This window comes from Oncorhynchus gorbuscha, linkage group LG01 (genome assembly GCF_021184085.1).
Source record: "Oncorhynchus gorbuscha isolate QuinsamMale2020 ecotype Even-year linkage group LG01, OgorEven_v1.0, whole genome shotgun sequence".
Classification (NCBI taxonomy): Eukaryota; Metazoa; Chordata; class Actinopteri; order Salmoniformes; family Salmonidae; genus Oncorhynchus; species Oncorhynchus gorbuscha.
The window spans coordinates 118,467,580-118,486,855 of record NC_060173.1 but is presented as its reverse complement, the minus strand read 5'-3'; the positions used below and the strand labels follow the sequence as shown (position 1 = coordinate 118,486,855).

General features: G+C 46.4%; 1 pseudogene; it reads right to left on the bottom strand.

The window, feature by feature from the left end:
- The window catches only part of LOC123992830, a 69,206-nt pseudogene extending 58,647 nt beyond the window's left edge, over positions 1-10,559 (bottom strand).
- Between the last annotated feature and the right edge of the window lie 8,717 nt (positions 10,560-19,276).

The window sequence follows — 19,276 nt, the reverse complement described above, 5'->3', positions numbered from 1 at the left end:
CCCCACTCTGCTAGCCTTTCCTTTAACCCCACTCTGCTAGCCTTCCCCTCTAGCCCCACTTCTGCTAGCCTCTTCCCTCTAGCTCCCACTTCTGCCTAGCCCTTCCCCTCACAAGCCCCACTTCTGCTAGCCTTTCGCTTTTAACCCCACTCTGCTAGCTCTTCCCCTCTGGCCCCACTCTGCTAGCTCTTTCCTCTAGCCCCCACTTCTGCTAGCCTTTCCTCTAGCCCCACTCTGCTAGCCTTTCCTCTAGCCCCACTCTGCTAGCCTTTCCTTTAACCCCACTCTGCTAGCCTTCCCCTCTAGCCCCACTCTGCTAGCCTTCTCTAGCCCCACTCCGCTAGCCTTCCTAGCTCCACCTGCTAGCCTTCCCTCTAGCCCCACTCTGCTAGCGCTTCTCTACCCACTCTGCTAGCTCTAGCCCACTCTGCTAGCCTTCCCCTCCCTAGCCCCACTCTGCTAGCCTTCCCCTCTGGCCCCACTCTGCTAGCCTTCCTGGACCTTCCTCAGGGCCCCACTCTGCTAGCCTTCCCCCTCCTAGCCCCACTCTGCTAGCCTTCCCCTCTCGCCCCACTCTGCTAGCCTTCCTTCTCTCTAGTTCCCCACTCCTAGCTAGCCTTCCCCTCTCAAACCCCACTCTGCTAGCCTTCCCCTCTAACCCCACTCTGCTAGCCTTTCCCTTTAACCCCACTCTGCTAGCTTTCCTCTAGCCCCACTCTGCTAGCCTTTCCCTCTAACCCCACTCTGCTAGCCTTCCCCTCTAGCCCCACTCCTGCTAGCCTTTCCCTCTAGCCCCACTCTGCTAGCCTTTCCCTCTAGCCCCACTCTGCTAGCCTTCCCCTCTAGCCCCACTCTGCTAGCCTTTCCTCTAAGCCCCACTCTGCTAGCCTTCCCCTCTAACCCCACTCTGCTAGCCTTTCCCTTTAACCCCACTCTGCTAGCCTTCCTCTAGCCCCACTCTGCTAGCCTTTCCTCTAACCCCACTCTGCTAGCCTTTCCTCTAACCCCACTCTGCTAGCCTTTCCCTCTAGCCCCACTCTGCTAGCCTTTCCCTCTAGCCCCACTCTGCTCAGCCTATCCCCTCTAGCCCCACTCTGCCTAGCCTTCCCCTCCTCAGCCCCACTCTGCTAGCCTTCCCTCTAGCCCCACTCCTGCTAGCCTTCCTCTAGCTCCCACTCTGCTAGCCTTTCCTCTAACCCCACTCTGCTAGCCTTCCTCTAGCCCCACTCTGCTAGCCTTCCCTCTAGCCCCACTCTGCTAGCCTTCCCCTCTAGCCCCACTCTGCTAGCCTTCCCTCTCGCCCCACTCTGCTAGCCTTCCCTCTAGCCCCACTCTGCTAGCCTTCCTCTAAACCCCACTCTGCTAGCTCCCTCTAACCCCACTCTGCTAGCCTTTCCCTTTAACCCCACTCTGCTAGCCTTCCCTCTAGCCCCACTCTGCTAGCCTTTCCTTTAACCCACTCTGCTAGCCTTTCCCTCTAGCCCCACTCTGCTAGCCTTTCCCTTTAACCCCACTCTGCTAGCCTTTCCTCTAGCCCCACTCTGCTAGCCTTTCCCTCTAGCCCCACTCTGCTAGCCTTCCCTCTAGCCCCACTCTGCTAGCCTTTCCCTTTAACCCCACTCTGCTAGCCTTCCCCTCTAGCCCCACTCTGCTAGCCTTTCCCTTTAACCCCACTCTGCTAGCCTTCCCCTCTAGCCCCACTCTGCTAGCCTTTCCCTCTAACCCCACTCTGCTAGCCTTCCCCTCTAACCCCACTCTGCTAGCCTTTCCCTCTAACCCCACTCTGCTAGCCTTTCCCTCTAACCCCACTCTGCTAGCCTTTCCCTCTAGCCCCACTCTGCTAGCCTTTCCCTCTAACCCCACTCTGCTAGCCTTTCCCTCTAGCCCCACTCCGCTAGCCTTTCCCTCTAGCCCCACTCCGCTAGCCGTCCCCTCTAAACCCCACTCCGCTAGCCGTCCCCTCTAAACCCCACTCCGCTAGCCGTCCCCTCTAAACCCCACTCTGCTAGCCGTCCCCTCTAAACCCCACTCTGCTAGCCGTCCCCTCTAAACCCCACTCTGCTAGCCGTTCCCTCTAACCCCACTCTGCTAGCCGTTCCCTCTAACCCCACTCTGCTAGCCTTTCCCTCTAACCCCACTCTGCTAGCCTTTCCCTCTAACCCCACTCTGCTAGCCTTTCCCTCTAACCCCACTCTGCTAGCCTTTCCCTCTAGCCCCACTCTGCTAGCCTTTCCCTCTAGCCCCACTCTGCTAGCCTTTCCCTCTAACCCCACTGATAGTTAACCTCTCTCTCCTTACTCCTCCACAGAGTCAGGGCAGAACAGCAGAGTGAAATGTAAGAGAACTGAATCGGGGATGAGGGAGGACGAGTGAACACAACTAGGACGAGGAGAATAAACGGGCCGACTTCCCGCCCTCCATTAGCCAACGTCCTTAGGGTCTGATGACATCATTCCATCACTTCCTGCCTCCAGCCCCATGTCGTCATCCCGAAGAGCAGAGCCCAGAAGCCATTGTAGTGTGTGTGTGTGTGTGTGTGTGTGTGTGTGTGTGTGTGTGTGTGTGTGTGTGTGTGTGTGTTTCATTGTGTTGTATGTTCTGACTTCATAAAGATCTGATTTGGATGTTTTTAGCAAGTAGATCAGCTTTAATATTGCAGATAGAAGCCACAATCCAAATGATTTTCTGCATCATTTTCATAGATAGATATATTAGATGATAGATTGGATGATAGATTAGATGGATATTTTTATAAATGTTCCTTCTTTATTCTTGTCCCCTAACCCTACCCCCTCCCATAATTGCAGTAAATGAACAACGATAGTTAGGCTTCCACTTTCTACTACAAACATTTCACAGACAGTATTTTACATGAGTTATCTTTTGTTTTCAGTCCCAGTCCTTCAGCTCCCCTCAACCCCTCCCATCTATCTCTGAACACCATCCAGTCCTTCAGCTCCCTCAACCCCTCCCATCTATCTCTGAACACCATCCAGTCCTTCAGCTCCCTCAACCCCTCCCATCTATCTCTGTACACCATCCAGTCCTTCAGCTCCACTCAACCCTTCCATCTATCTCTGAACACCATCCAGTCCCAGCCTTCAGCCTCAATCCCTCCCATCTATCTCTGAACACCATCCAGTCCTTCAGCTCCCTCAATCCCTCCCATCTATCTCTGAACACCATCCAGTCCTTCAGCTCCCTCAACCCTCCCATCTATCTCTGAACACCATCCAGTCCTTCAGCTCCCTCAACCCTCCCATCTATCTCTGAACACCATGTAAATTAAACACGAACAGCTTTGTTAAAAGTATTATATTATTGCTCGATTAACTACACTGCATTAAATTAAAAAAAGCTAAGCATGTGGGCTGTACCAAAACAAGTGCTGTAAAAACTGGACAGTTTATCTCCATCTCTTCATTCAAAGATTCAATCATGGACAGGGGTGCGTCACCTGTTGTGGTCATCCTGTCTGGGTTGGCCCCCCTTGGGTTGTGCTGTGGCGGAGATCTTTGTGGGCTATACTCAGCCTTGTCTCAGGATGGTAAGTTGGTGGTTGAAGATATCCCTCTAGTGGTGTGGGGGTAAAGGTTATATCCTTCCTGTTTGGCCCTGTCCGGGGTGTCCTCGGATGGGGCCACAGTGTCCCTAACCCCTCCTGTCTCAGCCTCCAGTATTTATGCTGCAGTAGTTTGTGTCGGGGCTAGGGTCAGTTTGTTATATCTGAAGTACTTCCCTGTCCTATTCGGTGTCCTGTGTGAATCTGGTGTCGTTCTCTAATTCTCTCCTTTCTTTCTCTCTCTCGGAGGACCTGAGCCAGGACCATGCCCCAGGACTACCTGACATGATGACTCCTTGCTGTCCCAGTCCACCTGGCCATGCTGCTGCTCCAGTTTCAACTGACCTGAGCCCAAGGACCATGCCCCAGGACTACCTGACCATGATGACTCCTTGCTGTCCCCAGTCCACCTGGCCATGCTGCTGCTCCAGTTTCAACTGTTCTGCCTTATTATTATTCGACCATGCTGGTCATTTATGAACATTTGAACATCTTGGCCATGTTCTGTTATAATGACTGACTGGCCACCCCACATAGCCTGGTTCCTCTCTAGGTTTCTTCCTAGGTTTTGGCCTTTCTAGGGAGTTTTTCCTAGCCACCGTGCTTCTACACCTGCATTGCTTGCTGTTTGGGGTTTTAGGCTGGGTTTCTGTACAGCACTTTGAGATATCAGCTGATGTACGAAGGGCTATATAAATAAAATTGGATTTTATTTGATTTTGACACTTACTGACAGTTGTGGCTGCTTTGTGTGATGTATTATTGTCTCTACCTTCTTGGCCTTTGTGCTGTTGACTGCCAAATGTTTGTACCCTGTTTGAAGCAGCTACCATGTTGTTGTCATGTTGTGTTGCTACCATGTTGTGTTGTCATGTTGTGTTGCTACCATGTTGTCATGTTGTGTTGCTACCATGTTGTTGTCGTGTTGCTACCATGTTGTGTTGCTACCATGTTGTTGTCGTGTTGCTACCATGTTGTGTTGCTACCATGTTGTGTTGCTACCATGTTGTTGTCATGTGTTGCTACCATGTTGTTGTTGTTGTGTTGCTACCATGTTGTTGTTGTTGTGTTGCTACCATGTTGTTGTTGTTGTGTTGCTACCATGTTGTTGATGTCGTGTTGCTACCATGTTGTTGATGTCGTGTTGCTACCATGTTGTTGTTGTCGTGTTGCTACCATGTTGTTGTTGTCGTGTTGCTACCATGTTGTTGTCGTCGTGTTGCTACCATGTTGTTGTTGTTGTGTTGCTACCATGTTGTTGTTGTTGTGTTGCTACCATGTTGCTGTCATGTTGTCATGTTGCTACCATGTTGTTGTTGTAATAATATAATAATAATATATGCCATTTAGCAGACGCTTTTATCCAAAGCGACTTACAATCATGTGTGCATACATTCTATGTATGGGTGGTCCCGGGGATCAACCCACTACCCTGGCGTTACAAGCACCATGCTCTACCAACTGAGCTTGTGTTGCTACCATGTTGCTGTCATGTTGTCATGTTGCAACCATGTTGTTGTGTTGCTACCATGTTGTCAAGTTGCTACCATGTTGTTGTTGTTGTTGTGCTTCTACCATGTTGTTGTTGTTGTGTTTCTACCATGTTGTTGTGTTGCTACCATGTTGTCGTCGTGTTGTGTTGCTACCATGTTGTTGTTGTGTTGCTACCATGTTGTTGTTGTGTTGCTACCATGTTGTTGTTGTGTTGCTACCATGTTGTTGTCATGTGTTGCTGCCTTGCTATGTTGCCGTCTTCGGTCTCTATGTAGTGTCTCTCATTGTGATGTACATTTTGTCCTATATTTATATTTTATATTTTTTTAATATCCCAGGGTCTTTAATATCCCAGGGTCCCATCCCCCACGGGAGGCCTTTTGGTAGGCCGTCATTGTAAGTAAGAATTTGTTCTTAACTGACTTGCCTAGTTAAATAAAAAAATGATCGTCTCTTCGCAAGAAGATGTTATATATTTATTTTTCTTTAGCCATTTTGGGTCAGATTCCTCACCTTCTCCCCTTTCCTCCTCCATTTTGGGTCAGATTCCTCACCTTCTCCCCTTTCCTCCTCCATTTTGGGTCAGATTCCTCACCTTCTCCCCTTTCCTCCTCCATTTTGGGTCAGATTCCTCACCTTCTCCCCTTTCCTCCTCCATTTTGGGTCAGATTCCTCACCTTCTCCCTTTCCTCCTCCATTTTGGGTCAGATTCCTCACCTTCTCCCCTTTCCTCCTCCATTTTGGGTCAGATTCCTCACCTTCTCCCCTTTCCTCCTCCATTTTGGGTCAGATTCCTCACCTTCTCCCCTTTCCTCCTCCATTTTGGGTCAGATTCCTCACCTTCTCTCCTTTCCTCCTCCATTTTGGGTCAGATTCCTCACCTTCTCCCCTTTCCTCCTCCATTTTGGGTCAGATTCCTCACCTTCTCCCCTTTCCTCCTCCATTTTGGGTCAGATTCCTCACCTTCTCCCCTTTCCTCCTCCATTTTGGGTCAGATTCCTCAGTAATGCTGCATGCAATTAGTTGGTTGTAATTTTAGATGCTGAATATGGAAATGTCTGCACTAACTGCATGTGTGACATAACTCCACCAGTCCTATTTATGATATAATTTACAGAAATTATCCTGATATTCTTTCTCCAAAAATAATGTTTCATGAATTTGTATTTGCGTCATGATGGAAAGCCTATTATGCTCCCTGACCCCTTACACAACGGTTGGGTCTAATCCTGAATTCTGATTGGTTAAAAAAAATATATACTTAAAAAAAAAATGCATTTTAATGTCATAGATGTACATCATAGATATAGAATGCGATTTTTTTTAAATATATTTCTTTTTAACCAATCAGAATTCAGGATTAGACCCACCCGTTGTGTAAGCAGACAATGTATAAAAAGTGTCCCTCCAACATTTGCAACATTGTTTCAATATCCAAATTCAAGTTCCAGATGTTTGAGTTTATTTTTACAGGGACAGTGGACATTAATCAACGTTTCAGTAAAAGGTTTTAGACAGCTGGCAAATTTTCAACTGCAGTCCCTGGGCAGGTTATTATGTCCCATACTAAGAAGCATGTTGGGATGAGACAGACAGGCAGGCAGCTTTTCTCAGCGGTCAAAATCATTTTTATGGATACATACAAAGAACACAGGTTAAACGAAACTACGTGCAGCTAGTTTGCCGTCTTTCCAGCTTCCATCTCAAGTGATTGTGTTAGCTGTGTTGTTGGCTAGCTCCCTGAACAACAGTGTAATGATGAGAGAGCACATTTTCTATGAACGGGCGAAATCCGCCTCATTAGCTCACTGTTACAAATGTATCCAAATAAAATGTCTCTAGAAAACAGCTTAAACAAAACACAGCTACTGTAGTTCTGTCTACACTGTTACACTGAGTTAGCTGTAGATGAAAACAGCTTAAACAAAACGCAGCTACTGTAGTTCTGTCTACACTGTTACACTGAGTTAGCAGTAGATGTCTAGCAGGCAAGGGATGTTGACGCGACTGTAAGTTAGCAGTAGATGTCTAGCAGGCAAGGGATGTTGACGCGACTGTAAGTTAGCAGTAGATGTCTAGCAGGCAAGGGATGTTGACGCGACTGTAAGTTACAGTAGATGTCTAGCAGGCAAGGGATGTTGACTGACTAAGTTAGCAGTAGATGTCTAGCAGGCAAGGGATAAGAACGTTGACGTGACTAAGTTAGCTGTAGATGGCTAGCAGGCAAGGGATAAGAACGTTGACTTGACTAAGTTAGCAGTAGATGGCTAGCAGGCAAGGGATAAGAACATTGACTTGACTGTAAGTTAGCTGTAGATGGCTAGCAGGCAAGGGATAAGAACGTTGACTTGACTAAGTTAGCAGTAGATGGCTAGCAGGCAAGGGATAAGAACGTTGACGTGACTGTAAGTTAGCAGTAGATGGCTAGCAGGCAAGGGATAAGAACATTGACTTGACTGTAAGTTAGCAGTAGATGGCTAGCAGGCAAGGGATAAGAACTGTTGACTTGACTAAGTTAGCAGTAGATGGCTAGCAGGCAAGGGATAAGAACATTGACTTGACTGTAAGTTAGCAGTAGATGGCTAGCAGGCAAGGGATAAGAACATTGACTTGACTGTAAGTTAGCTGTAGATGGCTAGCAGGCAAGGGATAAGAACGTTGACTTGACTACGTTAGCAGTAGATGGCTAGCAGGCAAGGGATAAGAACGTTGACGTGACTGTAAGTTAGCTGTAGATGGCTAGCAGGCAAGGGATAAGAACGTTGACTTGACTAAGTTAGCAGTAGATGGCTAGCAGGCAAGGGATAAGAACGTTGACGTGACTGTAAGTTAGCTGTAGATGGCTAGCAGGCAAGGGATAAGAACGTTGACGTGACTGTAAGTTAGCAGTAGATGGCTAGCAGGCAAGGGATAAGAACGTTGACGTGACTGTAAGTTAGCTGTAGATGGCTAGCAGGCAAGGGATAAGAACGCTGACGTGACTGTAAGTTAGCTGTAGATGGCTAGCAGGCAAGGGATAAGAACGTTGATGTGACTGTAAGTTAGCTGTAGATGGCTAGCAGGCAAGGGATAAGAACGTTGCCAGCCAGTATGGCAATGGAACATTTAGAACGAACGACTGGGTCACGTCCACATATACCGGAGGAAACAAAATTAAAAGACTGAACGACTCTGATGGAACTAACAACCAGCCGGCATGGGTAGACAACCCTAGATTTAGAACTAACAACCAGCCGGCATGGGTAGACAACCCTAGATTTAGAACTAACAACCAGCCGGCATGGGTAGACAACCCTAGATTTGTCAGGACTATATCTTGTGGAAGGATGAAATAGTATGAATAAATTAATCAAAATAAAATGTTGTAATGAAAATATGGAAATCATTATTTAAATATGTTGGCAACCCGTTGCACCTAACAGGTGTTAGGTCCTGGAAGCCGGTGTTAGGAGGATATATTGAACGGAGTTAGGTCCTGAAGCCGGTGTTAGGAGGATATATTGGCACAGGTGTTAGGTCCTGGAAGACGGTTTTAGGAGGATATATTGGAACGGGTGTTAGGTCTTGGAAGCTGGTGTTAGGAGGATATATTGGCACGGGTGTTAGGTCTTGGAAGCTGGTGTTAGGAGGATATATTGGCACGGGTGTTAGGTCCTGGAAGCCGGTGTTAGGAGGATATATTGGCACAGGTGTTAGGAGGATATATTGGAACGGGTGTTAGGAGGATATATTGGCACGGGTGTTAGGAGGATATATTGGCACAGGTGTTAGGAGAATATATTGGAACGGGTGTTAGGTCCTGGAAGCCGGTGTTAGGATGATATATTGGCACAGGTGTTAGGTCCTGGAAGCCGGTGTTAGGAGGATATATTGGAACGGGTGTTAGGTCCTGGAAGACGGTTTTAGGAGGATATATTGGCACGGGTGTTAGGAGGTCCGAGACAAAGTCGAGGGACAGCTTCACCGGCTTCTCAGGCATTATCACTTAATTAGGCCAAACAGGTGTAGTGTTACTGGGAATGATCCTGTTGCAACAGGAGATTTGCTACTGTAGCTTCCCCTGCATCCGGTCCCCTAACAGTCTCTGGCTCCAGTAGCTACAGGAGATTTGCTACTGTAGCTTCCCCTGCATCCTGTTCACCCACACTCCCATGCTGACCTTGTAGAGCTGCCTCCATGGCGCCGTCTCTGGCCCTACGGAGCCGTCTCTGGCCCTACGGAGCCGTCTCTGGCCCTACGGAGCCGTCTCTGGCCCTACGGAGCCGTCTCTGGCCCTACGGAGCCGTCTCTGGCCCTACGGAGCCGTCTCTGGCCCTACGGAGCAGTCTCTGGCCCTACGGAGCAGTCTCTGGCCCTACGGAGCAGTCTCTGGCCCTACGGAGCAGTCTCTGGCCCTACGGAGCAGTCTCTGGCCCTACGGAGCAGTCTCTGGCCCTACGGAGCAGTCTCTGGCCCTACGGAGCAGTCTCTGGCCCTACGGAGCAGTCTCTGGCCCTGCGGAGCAGTCTCTGGCCCTACGGAGCAGTCTCTGGCGGTGTGGTTAGGCCGGAGTCGGTTCTGGGGGCTAGGGATGGATTGATGGGTGTACGAAGCTGGTCAGGTGGCTGGGGCTACAGTAATGACAGTGGTGCTTCAGACAGACACAGCAGAGAGTTAAGAAAAACTGCAATCCAGTCAGTGATAGCAGTAGTCCTTCCCAGGCCCAGGCAGACGGCTACACTCATCTCTGCTTCCAGGAACACACCCACCAAACTAACTACTGCAGTCTAGCCTGGTTACCATAACTACTGCAGTCTAGCCTGGTTACCATAACTACTGCAGTCTAGCCTGGTTACCATAACTACTGCAGTCTAGCCTGGTTACCATAACTACTGCAGTCTAGCCTGGTTACCATAACTACTGCAGTCTAGCCTGGTTACCATAACTACTGCAGTCTAGCCTGGTTACCATACGTCACACACAGCACCACTTCACAGCCACAGTAACAGTTATCTAACGCGTGAGTCTGGAGGTTCCTGGACCTGCCCTGTTTCTGTTGGGGATTTCATTTAGTGGGATGCATCCCAAATGTCCCTATTATAGTGCACTACTTTTCCCAAGGGGGCATAGGGCCATATAGACAATAGGGTGCCACTTGGGACACAGACTCGGTGTACTGTACTGTGGGGTTGGCGAAAGGCTTTAGGAAGAGCCTCCAAATGATTCTACCCTTCCACCCTTCAGAGTGGAAATATCCCGTAAAGAGCAAAGCAATACGGGCGTAACGTTACAGCTGGGTATGGAAATAGTACGACAGATGGTTGGACTGTGTGTGAACGTCTGTGTGCGACTGAGTATAGAATAAGTACTACTACAGTTCTTACCTTCGGTGTAGTATAGCTAGCCAGCCAAGCTCACCGCCCACTAAGGTCAGGCAGAAAACAACCCTGATGGTTAAAAAGAAGGAAGGAACATTATTTCAGACTGCAGAACAAGAAGTCATGTGGACTCAACACTGAATATCAAGCCACTCCCCCTCCTCTGCTTTCTGCCGACTCAGCTACATTGTTACTGTAGACATATTTGATTTGCATAATGTCTGTCAGCTACATCTGTTACTGTAGACATATTTGATTTGCATAATGTCGGTCAGCTACATCTGTTACTGTAGACATATTTGATTTTTATTTTATTTATTTATTTATTTTATTTCACCTTTATTTAACCAGGTAGGCAAGTTGAGAACAAGTTCTCATTTACAATTGCGACCTGGCCAAGATAAAGCAAAGCAGTTCGACAGATACAACGACACAGAGTTACACATGGAGTAAAACAAACATACAGTCAATAATACAGTATAAACAAGTCTATATACAATGTGAGCAAATGAGGTGAGAAGGAGGTAAAGGCAAAAAGGCCTTGGTGGCAAAGTAAATACAATATAGCAAGTAAAACACTGGAATGGTAGTTTTGCAATGGAAGAATGTGCAAAGTAGAAATAAAAATAATGGGGTGCAAAGGAGCAAAATAAATAAATTAAATACAGTTGGGAAAGAGGTAGTTGTTTGGGCTAAATTATAGGTGGGCTATGTACAGGTGCAGTAATCTGTAAGATGCTCTGACAGTTGGTGCTTAAAGCTAGTGAGGGAGATAAGTGTTTCCAGTTTCAGAGATTTTTGCAGTTCGTTCCAGTCACTGGCAGCAGAGAACTGGAAGGAGAGGCGGCCAAAGAAAGAATTGGTTTTGGGGGTGACTAGAGAGATATACCTGCTGCAGCGTGTGTTACAGGTGGGAGATGCTATGGTGACCAGCGAGCTGAGATAAGGGGGACTTTACCTAGCAGGGTCTTGTAGATGACATGGAGCCAGTGGTTTGGCGATGAGTATGAAGCGAGGGCCAGCCAACGAGAGCGTACAGGTCGCAATGGTGGGTAGTATATGGGGCTTTGGTGACAAAAATGATTGCACTGTGATAGACTGCATCCAATTTGTTGAGTAGGGTATTGAGGCTATTTTGTAAATGACATCGCCAAAGTCGAGGATTGGTAGGATGGTCAGTTTTACAAGGGTATGTTTGGCAGCATGAGTGAAGGATGCTTCGTTGCGAAATAGGAAGCCAATTCTAGATTTAACTTTGGATTGGAGATGTTTGATATGGGTCTGGAAGGAGAGTTTACAGTCTAACCAGACACCTAAGTATTTGTAGTTGTCCACGTATTCTAAGTCAGAGCCGTCCAGAGTAGTGATGTTGGACAGGCGGGTAGGTGCAGGTAGCGATCGGTTGAAGAGCATGGATTTAGTTTTACTTGTATTTAAGAGCAATTGGAGGCCACTGAAGGAGAGTTGTATGGCATTGAAGCTTGCCTGGAGGGTTGTTAACACAGTGTCCAAAGAAGGGCCGGAAGTATACAGAATGGTGTCGTCTCCGTAGAGGTGGATCAGAGACTCACCAGCAGCAAGAGCGACCTCATTGATGTATACAGAGAAGAGAGTCGGTCCAAGAATTGAACCCTGTGGCACCCCCATAGAGACTGCCAGAGGTCCGATTTGCATAATGTCGGTCAGCTACATCTAACGGTTACTGTAGACATATTTGATTTGCATAATGTCGGTCAGCTACATCTGTTACCGTAGACATATTTGAGTTGCATAATGTCAGCTACATCTGTTACTGTAGACATTTTGATTTGCATAATGTCTGTCAGCTACATCTGTTACCGTAGACATATTTGATTTGCATAATGTCGGTCAGCTACATTGTTACTGTAGACATATTTGATTTGCATAATGTCGGTCAGCTACATCTAACGGTTACTGTAGACATTTTGATTTGCATAATGTCCGTCAGCTACATCTGTTACTGTAGACATTTTGATTTGCATAATGTCTGCCAAGTGCCGAATACAAAAAAAAGAGTAAGACTGTTAATTGAAATGCATTCCAGGTGACTACCTCATGAAGCTGGTTGAGAGAATGCGTGGGAGTGGGCGAAGCGGACATCAAGGCAAAGGGTGGCAACTACATGATTCCATATGTGTTATTTCATAGTTTTGATGTCTTCACTATTATTCTACAATGTAGAAAATACTACAAATAAAGAATAACCCTGGAATGAGTAGGTGTGTCCAAACCCTGAGTAGGTGTGTCCAAACCCTGAGTAGGTGTGTCCAAACCCTGAGTAGGTGTGTCCAAACCCTGAGTAGGTGTGTCCAAACCCTGAGTAAGTGTGTCCAAACTTTTGACTGGTACTGTGTGTGTGTGCTACATACAAACAGACCAGTATCTCTGTCTGCTACATACATACATACAAACAGGGGACGATGACAGACCAGCATTCTGTCTGCTACATACATACATACATACATACATACATACATACATACATACATACATACATACATACATACATACATACATACATACATACATACATACATACTACATACATACAGGGGACCATGACAGACCAGTGTCTCTGTCTGCTACATACAAACAGGGACGATGACAGACCAGTATCTCTGTCTGCTACATACATACAAACAGGGGACCATGACAGACCAGTATCTCTGTCTGCTACATACATACAAACAGGGGACCACATGACAGACCAGCCTCTCTGTCTGCTACATACATACAAACAGGGGACCATGACAGACCAGTATCTCTGTCTGCTACATACATACAAACAGGGACCATGACAGACCAGTATCTCTGTCTGCTACATACATACAAACAGGGGACCATGACAGACCAGTATCTCTGTCTGCTACATACATACAAACAGGGGACCATGACAGACCAGTATCTCTGTCTGCTACATACATACAAACAGGGGACCATGACAGACCAGTATCTCTGTCTGCTACATACATACAAACAGGGGACCATGACAGACCAGTATCTCTGTCTGCTACATACATACATACATACATACATACATACATACATACATACATACATACATACATACATACATACATACATACATACATACATACATACATACATACATACATACATACATACATACATACATACATACATACATACATACATACATACATACATACATACATACATACATACATACATACATACATACATACATACATACATACATACATACATACATACATACATACATACATACATACATACATACATACATACATACATACATACATACATACATACATACATACATACATACATACATACATACATACATACATACATACATACATACATACATACATACATACATACATACATACATACAGGGGACCATGACAGACCAGTATCTCTGTCTGCTACATACAAACAGGGGACCATGACAGACCAGTATCTCTGTCTGCTACATACATACATACAGGGGACGATGACAGACCAGTATCTCTGTCTGCTACATACATACAAACAGGGGACCATGACAGACCAGTATCTCTGTCTGCTACATACATACAAACAGGGGACCATGACAGACCAGTATATCTGTCTGCTACATACATACAAACAGGGGACCATGACAGACCAGTATCTCTGTCTGCTACATACATACATACAAACAGGGGACCATGACAGACCAGTATCTCTGTCTGCTACATACAAACAGGGGACCATGACAGACCAGTATATCTGTCTGCTACATACATACATACAAACAGGGGACCATGACAGACCAGTGCATTCTGTCTGCTACATACATACATACAAACAGGGGACCATGACAGACCAGTATCTCTGTCTGCTACATCCATACAAACAAACAGGGGACCATGACAGACCAGTATCTCTGTCTGCTACGCACATACAAACAAACAGGGGACCATGACAGACCATTATCTCTGTCTGCTACATCCATACAAACAAACAGGGGACATGACAGACCAGTATCTCTGTCTGCTACATACCTACATACAAACAGGGGACCATGACAGACCAGAATCTCTGTCTGCTACATACATACAAACAGGGACCATGACAGACCAGTATCTCTGTCTGCTACATACATACATGCCAAACAGGGACCATGACAGACCAGTATCTCTGTCTGCTACATACATACATACAAACAGAGGACCATGACAGACCAGTATCTCTGTCTGCTACATACATACAAACAGGGGACCATGACAGACCAGCATCTCTGTCTGCTACATACAAACAAACAGGGACCATGACAGACCAGTATCTCTGTCTGCTACATACCTACATACAAACAGGAACCATGACAGACCAGTATCTCTGTCTGCTACATACATACATACAAACAGGGGACCATGACAGACCAGTATCTCGGTCTGCTACATACATACATACAAACAGGGACCATGACAGACCAGTATCTCTGTCTGCTACATACATACATACAAACAGGGGACCATGACAGACCAGTATCTCTGTCTGCTACATACCTACATACAAACAGGGAACCATGACAGACCAGTATCTCTGTCTGCTACATACATACATACATACATACATACATACATACATACATACATACATACATACATACATACATACATACATACATACATACATACATACATACATACATACATACATACATACATACATACATACATACATACATACATACATACATACATACATACATACATACATACAGGGGACCATGACAGACCAGTTTCTCTGTCTGCTACATACCTACATACATACAGGGGACCATGACAGACCAGTTTCTCTGTCTGCTACATACCTACATACAAACAGGGAACCATGACAGACCAGTATCTCTGTCTGCTACATACCTACATACAAACAGGGAACCATGACAGACCAGTATCTCTGTCTGCTACATACATACATACAAACAGGGGACCATGACAGACCAGTATCTCTGTCTGCTACATACATACATACAAACAGGGGACCATGACAGACCAGTATCTCTGTCTGCTACATACATACATACAAACAGGGGACCATGACAGACCAGTATCTCTGTCTGCTACATACATACATACAAACAGGGAACCATGACAGACCAGTATCTCTGTCTGCTACATACATACATACAAACAGGGGACCATGACAGACCAGTATCTCTGTCTGCTACATACATACAAACAGGGGACCATGACAGACCAGTATCTCTTAATGCTACATTACATACATACAAACAGGGGACCATGACAGACCAGTATCTCTGTCTTAAACATACATACAAACAGGGAACCATGACAGACAGTATCTCTGTCTGCTACATACATACAAACAGGGAACACGGTAGACCAGTATCTCTGTCTGCAGAATGTTTTGTCTAAACGGAGAAACCAGACATGGTCTCTGAAGGCTCAAGGCCAAGAGCCATGAAAATAAATAACAAAACCGCTCCACAGCCGATAACGACAGTATAGAGTCGGACGGTTTGTTCAACTTTGAAATCTATGGTTTTTGTTTGGTATACATTTTAAAGGTGTTTCAGGGTAATTCCATTACTGTGACTGATACTCAATCCTAACAGTAACAGAGAGATTCTACCCATACGTAGAATGTATGCACACATGACTGTAAGTCGCTTTGGATAAAAGCGTCTGCTAAATGGCATATATTATTATATTATTATTATAGACGAGCTTTCTCTCTCCAATGACATGACCGACAGCTCAGGGTAGCTCTCAGACCACACCCACACAGGCAGCCCAGGGTAGCTATCAGACCACACCCACACAGGCAGCCCAGGGTAGCACTCAGACCACACCCACACAGGCAAGCCCAGGGTAGCTCAGACCACACCCACACAGGCAGCTCTGGGTAGCTCTCAGACCACACACACACAGGCAGCTCAGTGTAGCTCTCAGACCACACACACACAGGCAGCTCAGGGCAATTATAACCTAATGTACACCAACTCATTTATTTTTTAAATATTTTATTTCACCTTTATTTAACCAGGTAGGCCAGTTGAGAACAAGTTCTCATCATGACAGACATACTACCGTATAACCTAAAGTAAAACCAACTCACAACAAATTACCATATAACCTAAAATACACGACACAGACAGACTACCATATAGCAACAGTGAGACCCTGCAGCTCCATCACGGTTCTCTGAACAGGGGCAATTTGGTGTGGCGTGGGATTGGCGGGGGGTCCGTGAGTGTCTTTTGACTATTCCATTGGATCCCTCATGTCTGACTCATTGTTAGGACAAAGGTTTGGACCAAATGGGATACACTATATTTAATATAACATGAATCCTATGAAGAAATTATATATATATTATGTGTCAGAGCAACTCACAGATCACTGCACCTGTACATAGCCCATCTTTAAATAGCCCATCCAACTACTCATCCCATATTGTTATTTTTTATCTTGCTCCTTTGCACCCCAATATAAGAATGCATTACAATTATAGCAATTAAAACGCTGGAGTGATAGATGTGCAGAAGATGAATGTGCTAGCAGAGATACTGGGGTGCAAAGGAGAGAAAAAAATAACAATATGGGGATGAGGTAGTTGGATGGGCTATTTACAGATGGGCTGTGTACAGATGGGCTATTTACAGGTGGGCTATTTACAGGTGGGCTATTTACAGGTGGGCTATTTACAGGTGGGCTATTTACAGGTGGGCTATTTACAGATGGGCTGTGTACAGATGGGCTATTTACAGATGGGCTGTGTACAGATGGGCTGTGTACAGGTGCAGTGATCTGTGAGCTGCTCTGACAGCTGATGCTTAAAGCTCGTGAGGGAGATATGAGTCTCCAGCTTCAGAGATTTTTGCAGATTGTTCCAGTCATTGGCAGCAGAGAACTGGAAGGAAAGGCGGCCAAAGGAGTAATAGGCTTTAGGGATGATCAGTGAGATATACCTGCTGGAGCACGTGCTATGGGTGGGTGCTGCTATGGTGATCAGTGAGCTGAGATAAGGCGGAGCTTTACCTAGAATAGATTTATAGATGACCTGGAGCCAGTGAGTTTGGCAACAAATATGTAGCGAGGGCCAGCCAACGAGAGCAGACAGGTCGCAGTGGTGGTTAGTATATGGGGCTTTGGTGACAAAACGCATGGCACTGTAGTAGACTACTCAGCAAATTGGAAGCAGAGTGTTGGAGGCTAGGTATTTGTAGTTGTCCACATATTTTAAGTCCGAGCCGTCCAGAGTAGTGATACTGGACGGGCGGGCAGGTGCGGGCAGCGATCGGTTGAAGAGCATGCATTTAGTTTTTCTTGCATTTAAGAGCAGCTGGAGGCCACGGAAGGAGAGTTGTATGGCATTGAAGCTCGTCTGGAGGTTTGTTAACACAGTGTCCAAAGGGCCAGATGAATACAGAATGGTGTCGTCTGCGTAGAGGTGGATCAGAGAATCACCAGCAGCAGGAGCGACATCATTGATGTATAGAGAGAAAAGAGTCGGCCCGAGATTGAACAATGTGGCACCCCATAGAGACTGCCAGAGGGCCGGACAGCAGGCCCTCCGATTTGACACACTGAACTCTGAGAAGTAGTTGGTGAACCAGGCGAGGCAGTCATTTGAGAAACCAAGGCTGTTGAGTCTGTCGATGAGGATGTGGTGATTGACAGAGTCAAAAGCCTTGGCCAAGTCGATGAATACGGCTGCACAGTATTGTCTCTTATCTATAGCGGTTATGATATCGTTTAGGACCTTGAGCGTGGCTGAGGTGCACTCATGACCAGCTCGGAAACCAGTTTGCATAGCGGCGAAGGTACGGTGGGATTCGAAATGGTCGCTGATCTGTTTGTTAACTTGGCTATCGACTGACCTTAGAAAGACAGGGTAGGATAGATATAAGTCTGTAACAGTTTGGGTCTACAGTGTCTCCCCCTTTGAAGAGGGGGATGACCGCGGCAGCTTTCCAATCTTTGGGCATCTTGGGTTGAACAGGCTAGTAATAAAGGTTGCAACAATTTCAGTGGATCATTTTAGAAAGAGAGGGTCCAGATTGTCTAGCCCGGCTGATTTGTCGGGATCCAGATTTTACAACTCTTTCAGAACATCAGCTGTCTGGATTTGGGTGAAGGAGAAATGGGGGGAGACTTGGGCAAGTTGCTGTGGGGGGTGCAGGGCTGTAGACCGGGGTAGGGGTAGCCAGGTGGAAAGCATGGCCAGCCGTAGAAAAATGCTTCTTGACATTCTCAATGATTTATCGGTGGTGACAGTGTTTCCTAGCCTCAGTGGTCGGCTGGGAGGAGGTTCTCTTATTCTCCATGGACTTTACAGGCCTTAAGGGTTTATGATAATCACAAGGAGACTGTTCTACAGTACACCTTAATTAAGGGTTTATGATAATCCCCAGGAGGAAGTTCTACCATCAAGAGTTAGGGTTAACCAGCTAGTGGGCTAGGCAGACAACAGCAAAGCTTGCCTCTAATCACACCAAATCCCAGTCTACTAGCCCACACTACTACAGGCAAAGCCCACACTACTACAGGCAAAGCCCACACTACTACAGGCAAAGCCCACACTACTACAGGCAAAGCCCACACTACTACTGGCAAAGCCCACACTACTACAGGCAAAGCCCACACTACTACAGGCAAAGCCCACACTACTACAGGCAAAGCCCACACTACTACAGGCAAAGCCCACACTACTACAGGCAAAGCCCACACTACTACAGGCAAAGCCCACACTACTACAGGCAAAGCCCACACTACTACAGGCAAAGCCCACACTACTACAGGCAAAGCCCACACTACTACTGGCAAAGCCCACACTACTACTGGCAAAGCCCACACTACTACAG